At 38.2% G+C, this 9,092-nt stretch overlaps 1 long non-coding RNA gene across 1 annotated transcript in view; it reads left to right on the top strand.

Moving 5' to 3' along the window:
- The first annotated feature begins 370 nt into the window (after nt 1–370).
- LOC133237606 (uncharacterized) overlaps nt 371–9,092 on the top strand; it is a 53,631-nt gene continuing 44,909 nt past the window's right edge. Inside the window, exon 1 of the long non-coding RNA XR_009733268.1 lies at nt 371–669. This is a non-coding gene — a long non-coding RNA (uncharacterized LOC133237606). The remainder of the gene's footprint in view (nt 670–9,092) is intronic.

Here is a 9,092-nt window from a genome sequence, read left to right as displayed (position 1 = left end):
TTCCTAATTTTGGAAAGCCGTAGGACACCTCAACATTTTCTTATGTACTTTTGATTTGCCTTTTAATTTTAGCTATGGTGTATTTGGACATGGAAATGCTTTAATTTTTCCTTTGTCACATCACTTTTCTCCTTTGAACTTTTGCTTTTATGTCTAGCAACTCTGTGACGCTTCTAATATTACAGTTTAGAGGTCTTAGGAGAGCCAGGGACTTTAGTATAGTGCATCCTTCATTCTGCCTCTGAAAGTACTTGTCACCTGTACCTGTTAGAGTTGCTTGTTGCAAACAAGAGAAACCAACTTTGGTTAACTTAAGAAGAAAAAGAATTCATTGTGAAGATGTCTAATAATGGGAAGGATTGAGAACCAGGCTCAGAAGAAAATGGGCATGCATGCTGATAGGGTGGCGAGTCTCTGGGGGAGGAGAGCCAGACATAAGTGGAGTATAACCTTAAAAAAAAGTTAGGACTCTCCTCAAAACAATAAGCCCCACCCCACCTGAACCGTGGAGAATTTCTCAGGTTGGCTGCACTCTTCCATGACTGCCTCTAGGGGGAGTGTCAACCGTGGAGCTGGCCGGACCTGGACACAAGTTCTCTTTTCACTGGGCGAGGGGGACGGAGACTGCTGCTGCTTTGGCTTCTTTTCTTTTTTCTTCCCAAGGCCAAGGTATGGTTTGGACACTGGGGAGCCAGAAAAAGAAAGAAATCTAAACCTGAGCACCTGGCTTTCCTCCAGAATCCCCACTCCCTTATCATCCTCTTCAGTGCTACAAACTACAGACCTGGGAAGGGGTGAGGTGAAGTCCGTGGTCATTTGTCCTTGCTAACCCTTCAAAATGTCTCTCCTCTCTCGTTGGACCTCCTTTGGGGCTTATGCTGTCAGCTAGAATACCCTTTACACCATTCTGGTTGGGATTATATACTACCCCCCCCCCCCAACTCCTTATTTGTTAAAAATACATGGTACCCCATTCTGCTAACTGCTCCTACTTCTTCCTGTGTCCTGAAAAGTGAACATCAGTGGAGTTATGCACAAATCACCTAACACCATGACTTTACAATTAAGGTTGATCTTTAGGCTGAATTTATAGTACGAATTGATCTCCATTTGGATCCTATAGATAAGTCTACTTCAATATGTTAAACAGAATTGATAATCCCCTTCCAAATCTGCCTCTATTCTGGAATTCTCTTAGTGGATAGCATCACTATCTTCCAAGTTTCTCAAGCCAGAAATCACTGAGTCATTCTGTACCCTCTCCCTTTCTGAGTACTCCATACACCACTTCGTTTAATGTAGATAACCAGTTCCTTAAACTCTCTTGAGTCCATTTCCTGTTTTTGTTTGTTTTACTGTTGCCTTAGTATGAGTTTAGATGTCCTTTCATGCGGAAAGCTGAAATATCTTTCTAACGGATTTCTATTTTTAAAATGCTTTCTGTTCAGTCTATTCCCACATGCCAAAGTCATCTTGCTAAAACAAATCTGATCATCTCATTCTTCCGCTGAAATCCTTTTGTGGCCCTCTCAGCTCTCAGAATAAAAATCAAGTTCATCACTTTAAGATAAAAGTCTGTTCTTGATATGACCTTTGACTATTTCTGTAAATCAACTATTGCATCTCCTGTAATATGTTATTTTGTTTCAGACAAACAGAGTTCTGCTGATTGGTCTTTGAATCTCTCTACTTCTTTCCTATGTCCATTCCTGTTAATGTTTTAAAACTCAGTTTGGCTTTCAAGTGATTTATTTGTAGATAGGTAATATGTTGACATTTTTAGCATGGGCCTGTGATACAGCTTATGTCAATCAGAGTCACTGTCTGGGACTTTTCTTCTGGAGGAGCAGGAGAGATCACATTTTGCCTTTTAGGTAAGGTTGCTGCAAAGATGCGAACCTGGGGCTCCTGTCACTTGCAGGATATTCATTGAGGAGAGAATGTGGCCAACATCCGCAGAGAAGCATAACTAAGAATGGGAACACGGGAGTTCTAGGGGAGTGAGAAAGCAGGTCTCGGTAACATTGGGCCCTGGATCTAATGTGGATAATGTGGATCTGTGACGATCCTTTGCAGTTTTTAGCTGATTCATCCACTCCCCCGTTTTCTTTCATTTAAACTAGGCTGATTTCAGTTTTATCACTTTAAACCAAAAGAGTCCATGTAGATACAAAAGAATAAAAGAGTTAATTAACATTATTTGTAAACTTAGTTTTTACGATTTTGGCTCTAGCTACACACAGAATAATTTTGATGATGGATTTCAAGGGAAACCTTAGTTATGCTTCTCTGTGGATGTTGGCTGCATTCTCTCCTCAATGAATATCCTGCAAGTGACAGGATATTATATGTGTGTGTGTATGTTGATTTTTATTTCTACATAAAGCAAGTTCTTCTTAAAGGACAGTTCTAACTTTGCCTGAATTGGGACTGGAAGTAGACAGAGGGAAAATGTAAGATATATTTTTTTAAAGGTTTATGTGTAATCTTATATCATTTAATCTAATGATTCTCAACTCCAGCTCTACATTAAAATCATTGGAGGGACGTTCAAAACTACAGATGCCTGGGACTCTCCCAGACAAATAAATTAGAATCTTGGGCTGGGGCCCAAGCATTGCTATTTTTTAGAAGCATGTCAGGTTTCAGCTTTCAGCACAGGGTGAGAATCACTGATCTGACCTAATATTTTGCCTCTGTTCCTTAAGGAATTCAAGTTCCTTACACATGACTTTTTGTTGATCTCTTTCCCTCATTGTAATTTTCTCTGTAATGAACAAAACATGAGAAATCAAATCACTGGCTTTTGTGCTGTCTTCTAGATTGGGGTTTCTGCAAAACTGGCCAGGGACATACGATTAGGCAGTGCTCATCTTTAATTTTGAATTTAATAATGTGGCTGTAAATGCAAATCTCTATAAATTAAGTTATTCTAAGTTGTCTTGCTTAGATTTATATGTTCTCAGACTTATTGAGATAAAAGTTATCTTTAAGGAAGTGACTCTGGAAGTAAGATGGTAACTTTCAATAGTAAAATTAATGCAAAAGAACCTATTAGAATGATATATTAAAATAAAAAACAACTTATTAGGAGTTTAATATGTAGGACAAAACATTCCTTATTAATCAGATATACATTTTGGTCTATTTCTTCTAAGAGCTCACCATTATTCTCATGCTAAAACCAGGTGCCGTTCAATAATAAAAGTATATTTATTTTTGAGACTTCCCTTGTGGTTCAGTAGTTAAGAGTCCACCTTCTAATGCAGGGGATGCAGGTTTGATCCCTGATTGGGGAACTAAGATCCCACATGCGTCAGGACAACTAAGCCTGCACGCCGCGAGGAAGAGCCTGCCTGCTGCAACTAAGACCTGAGAATTTATAAATACATAAAAAGTATGTTTAATTTTTGATGATGTGTCTGACATATTTTTCTTACTTTTAAGTTTATAACATCTGCCATAAACGTATTTTATTTACTTTAATTGCAATTACATTTAAATAAAACCACAAAAAATAATAGATGGCAAGAAAACAATGTTAGAGAAATGTAGGGGTTAATCAAATTTGCTTAATTAATTAATCATATAAGAATTTACCAAAGTAAAAAAAAAAAAAAAAGAATTTAGTAGGAAGGCTTCTTGGTGTCTAGCATTGCCAGAAGGGCTGAGAGAGGTACAGTCCTGATCACTTGAAATTTGCAATTTAACTGGAGCGATAAGACAAAACAGAAACAGTAAATAAACTTGCTGGGAGTATGTGGGTAGATGCATCTGAAGAGGGATAACGATAAGTACTGCATCTTGGAAAGGGAGAAAAGTAAGCTTTCTGAAAGACACGGAAGATTGTTTTGATTTTTTTCTCTGTATATTTCAGTACCCTATGGTGGGTTTTATTTTTCAAAAAATTTATTTATTTTTTTGGCCATGCTGCACAGCTTGTGGAATCTTAGTTTCTCAACCAGGGATTGAACCCAGACCCTGGCAGTGAAAGCTCTGAGTCCTAACCACTGGCCCTCCAGCGAATTCCCCAGTTTCATACTTTTAACCGGGTTTCTCAGGTGGTGCTAGTGGTAAAGAATCCGCATGCCAATGCAGGAGACTCAGGAGATGCAGGTACAATCCTTGGGTTTGGAAGATCCCCTGCAGGAGGAAATGGCAACCCACTCCAGTATTCTTGCCTGGAGAATCCCACAAACAGAGAAGCCTGGCAGGCTACAGTCCATAGGATCACACATAGTCGGACACGACTGAAGCGATTTAACATGCATACTTTCAACCAGTTCCAAATCACAAGTAAGTTCCCTGGGTGGCCAACATTTTGTTTTCACAATCTATTCTTTACCTAGTATTTTAAAGAAAATTCTATGTTGGTTGGTGTGATGTGGGGTAGTTGTGAGCTTACAGATTCTCAAAGGTTTCCAAAGTTTAAAACTCATATGTTGTAATTTAAAAAATTTAGACTGGATTTTGTTTATTCTGATTTCCTACCCTCAAAATGGACTTCCCACATGACACAGTGGTAAAGAATCTTCCTCCCAAGGCAGGAGATGCAAGAGATGTGGTTTCAATCCCTGGGTTGAGTAACCCATTCCAGTATTCTTGCCTGGAAAATCCCATGGACAGAGGAGCTTGGTGGGCTACAGTCCACGGGGTCACAAAGAACTGGACATGGCTGAGCACGCATTATTGATCACCCTCAAAGTAGAAGGCAGTGTGACTTGGGTAGAGGTGTCTTGGCTCCTGGTGTGGAGGACTAGTCGTGAGTGACTGGTTTCAGATCTTTTAACCTGTGGGCTTCCATGAACTTGTTGACAAGTGGACAGATACTTTGGCCTTCTCTAGGAAGCTCCGTTGCCCTTCCTAGTTTGTCTCACTCTCTGCTTGGTACGGTAACAACCTGAGTTGTCTAAATCATAAGGTAAATATTCCATGTAATGAATAATTTAACTTTCTCCATGTAGTACTTACCCTACAAAGATGGTACAGTCGCACATTAACAGTTCTAGAGTTGAAGAAACAAGGATGAAATATGGTGAAAAATTGCAAATCTACATCCTAGCTTTTTTTAAAAAATTGCTTGTGGGAGATACATCTTAAAAGGAAACATCATTTGGTCATCTGTCATGTATCTTGGAAAAAAAGGATATGAAACAGTTACTCTAGTATAAGGACAGAGCTATTTCCCTCTGGTCTCCTCCTTCCTTTTGGGGAGAGACAGTTTTTTTTGTTGTTTTTCTTTTATCTGGGTCTCAAAACCACTTTTTGGTGGCTGGTCAAAATTGCTTTCCTTTCAACCACTTGAACGCCGATTCAATTAGGCCCTCTCTCCTCAGGACACCTAGCCCTTATTATAAAAAATCACCTATGATGTCCTCAATGTTTAACACCACCACCCAATTCTAACAACTTCTTACTTTAGTTTTTCTCCTTAAGTTCTCTAGCTTTCTGTACAAGTTTGCCTCTATGGCTTTTTACTTTAGCTCCTCATCTGAGAATCAAATTCTGGTCCATTGTCTCAAATAAATATTAGTATATATACCAACTAATTGCATTTCAAACCCTCTAGCCTCAGGTAGCTTGGGATTTCTTGAATCTCTTTTGATTTGGTAAAAGATTTTTTTCTTTTAAATGTTTCCACTGCAATTGTTTAATGATTCAGTGTTCATAGAAACTCGGACTTTAGAGGAGCACATAGCCTCAACATAAATCTAATTAAGCTCATGTTACTCTAACGAAGTAGGGAGAATAAGTAAGCAGGGAGGCTGTAGTTTCCTCGGAAGCCCATTTAAAAACAAAGTTTTAAAAATGTTAAGCCGGTGCTAATCTGCATGACTGCTTCAGGTTTCATCTGAGAAAGAATTGTGGCTGCTAATATTATCATTAAAATATGTGAATCTATTTCCATAATCAGAGCCCTGAGGGACGGCGCATAGATTTAGTGTGGCTTTGGTGCTTGTGTGTTTTCCAGTGCATTGATTAATACTGTCCTCTCAAGTGGAACCCAATCAGGGGTAACCTGCCAGAGGACTGTTTTCTAAAAATTTCAGCTGAACTAATATCTGCAGAAACCTTAAGACTAAAGGAGAGTTGATGAATAGACCACAATTAAACTTGCCTTGTGAATTGAAGAATGGGGTAGAGGATAATGAACATGTTGAAAAGATTCCACATGTTTTATGCATGACACATTTGTAATTAAAACAGATCCTGAAGGTAAGTTTGCATATACTAATATTAATGATTTCAGAAAAGCAGAATGTGTTATTAAATATCTACAGGGCATATTTTCCAAGCAGGGAATGTGAAAATTTGGCTCATTTTGCTTCTTCAAGAGTTGTTTATCAGAAATTAGGGAAAAAAAAAAAAAAGAAATTAGACATTGAGTGCACCAGCAAACCACACTTGTTAGGAAATTTGTTTATATTGATTAACTATATGCTTATTGTATAAATCTGTCAGTTCACCCTCAATATATAGGAAATTTGTTTATATTGATTAACTATATGCTTATTGTATAAATCTGTCAGTTCACCCTCAATATATAGTTTTCTAAACAATGTTTTACGAATAACTTTAATTTCAATTACTCAACTAAACTTTAATGTTTGTCAAAATTCCTAGGGCTTCCAGAAGCCTTTGAAGGCTGAACAGTTGAACAGTGACTGTACATAGCAACTCAAGGTTGCATGGCTGTTGTAGCCAGAGTCATTTTAGGATTTAATAACAAAAAATTTATATCTGCAAACTATATCAACCCCATTGCAGTTTATGAAATATTATTACAAACTTTTTAATCATTTGATCCTTAAAGTAATCTTGTAAGGTAGAAATAAATATTGTTACTGTTTTACAAATTAGGATAACAGAGGCAAATAATATATTCTGTACTTTTATTTTTAGGTTATGAATAAGTGCTAGTCACCAATAATCTATTAAAAGAGTTATTAAAGTTAACTACAATTTGGTCTTCATGGGCTTCCCTGCTGGCTTAGTTGGTAAAGAATCTGCCTGCCAATTTAGGAGACTCTAGAGACACAGGTTCAATCCCTGGGTCTGGAAGATCTCTTGGAAAAGGAAATGGCTACCCACTCCAGTTTTATTCTTGCCTGGAAAATCTCATGGATAGAGGAGCCTGGTGGGCTACAGTCCATGGGGTCGCAAGAGTCGGACACGACTTAGCAATTAAACCCCAACACAGAGGCCTTTCATTTAGCATATTAGTGTTAGTCGCTCAGTTGAGTCTGACTCTTGGTGATCCCATGGGCTGTAGCCCACCAGGCTCCTCTGTCCATGGGGATTCTCCTGGTAAGAATACTGAAGAGGATTGCCATGCCCTTTTCCAGAGGATCTTCCTGACCCAGGGATTGAACCTGGGTCTCCTGCATTGTAGGCAGATTCTTTACCTTTTGAGCTACAGGGAAGACCTCATTTAGTACATTAGTTGGGCTACTATGCAGTGCTTGGCAAGTTTATAAAACTTCTGTTGCACTTGTTCACACGTGGATAGTTGCAGTTGCCATGGTATCAAGGAGAAACTGTCATCCCTATATCACCCATGGATGATACCATCTTGAGTATGGGATGGTTTTTAGATGGTGCTCTTTTGCTTTGTAATTATAAATAAATTACTCTTAGAGTGTGCTGAGTTGTTTGGTTAACCTTACAGTATAAAGTGTTGTATTTTTGCAGCAAATGTATTCTTGGTCCTTACTTTTCATCTTAAGTAGACTTTAAGGTAAATTGTTATCTTAAGGTAATGCAATATGTATACGTTATATATACAAGTTTACCTTAAGATAAGTATATATAATATGTATTATTACATACATGTATGTATTATATGTACATGACATCGCTTTATATCTGTACATAGTTGTGTATGCCAACCACTGAGTTGTATGTGCCCCACTGAGTTGTGTATGCACAGATATAAACCAGCATGCTTCTATTAATATATTAAATGAAGTGGATGTACCGTACACTGAGAGTGGACGAGGTGGATGGGTCTGGGCTTGCCAGGTGGCGCTAGTGGTAAAGAACTGCTTGCCAATGCACAAGACGTAAGAGATGCAGATTTGATCCCTGGGTTGGGAAGATTCCCTGGAGAAGGGCATGGCAAACCACTCCAGTATTCCTGCCTGGAGAATCCCACAGACAGAGGAGCCTGGTGGGCTACAGTCCATTGGGTTGCCAAGAGTCAGACAGGACTGAAGCAACTCAGTACGCATGCATGAATGGGTCTAGGGGTCTTTGACATTCCTCATATGGGCAGCACTGGGAAGTGAAAACTCCCTGTCTTCAGGAGGTGGACAGTGACAGGCACCTGCTTGCTTGACATGTGGTTACAGGGACTCAGGATGGGTACTTCCAATTTCCATAAAGACCATGTTGATGCCATTTGTTTGTAGAAGAGATCAGGATGGTTCGCTTAGAATCTGGGCTTTTACTTTGTGATTGTGAAGAAGTGAATCACAATTGTGTTGGCTGGACTCACCATTAAGCTTTATATGTAAAATACAGAAAAGTATTTTTCTATTTTTTTCTTCTGAAGCTATGTTTTCTTACACATGCCTAAAACTCTACACTTAGACCTTAGAGATTTGCCACTCTAACTTCCATATTCTTTGAAGGGAAAAATGAGCCACAGAGGAGATGGAATAAGAGAGCAGGGACTGAGATGGAACCAGTGATCATAGTTCCTGTTGTTCAGCTTAGAGTGTCTTTTTCTTTTTTAATCTAAATTTTATTTATGTATATTTTTGTATAGGAAATACATACATATGATTAAAAAATTCAAAAGTTACAAAAAGGCTTATAATGAAACTCTCTCCCATTCCATTCCTCCACCATCCAATTCTTCTCTTTGGAAGCCAACAGTGCTATCAGTTTTGTAAATGTATGCAAATATCAATAAATAGATATGTAGATATTCTCCTCCTCTGATATACATGATAAAATACTCTTCATACAATTTTACACCTTGTATGGTTTTTTTTAAGACTTAACATTTGAAAGCATTCCATATTGTTACAAAAAGAGAATCCTTATTAGTTTTTATAACTCCAGCATATTTCATTGAGTGGATATAT

This window comes from Bos javanicus, chromosome 24, assembly GCF_032452875.1.
Source record: "Bos javanicus breed banteng chromosome 24, ARS-OSU_banteng_1.0, whole genome shotgun sequence".
NCBI classification, from domain to species: Eukaryota; Metazoa; Chordata; class Mammalia; order Artiodactyla; family Bovidae; genus Bos; species Bos javanicus.
Note: the sequence above shows the minus strand (reverse complement) of the source record. Positions and strands in the feature narration are given on the sequence as shown.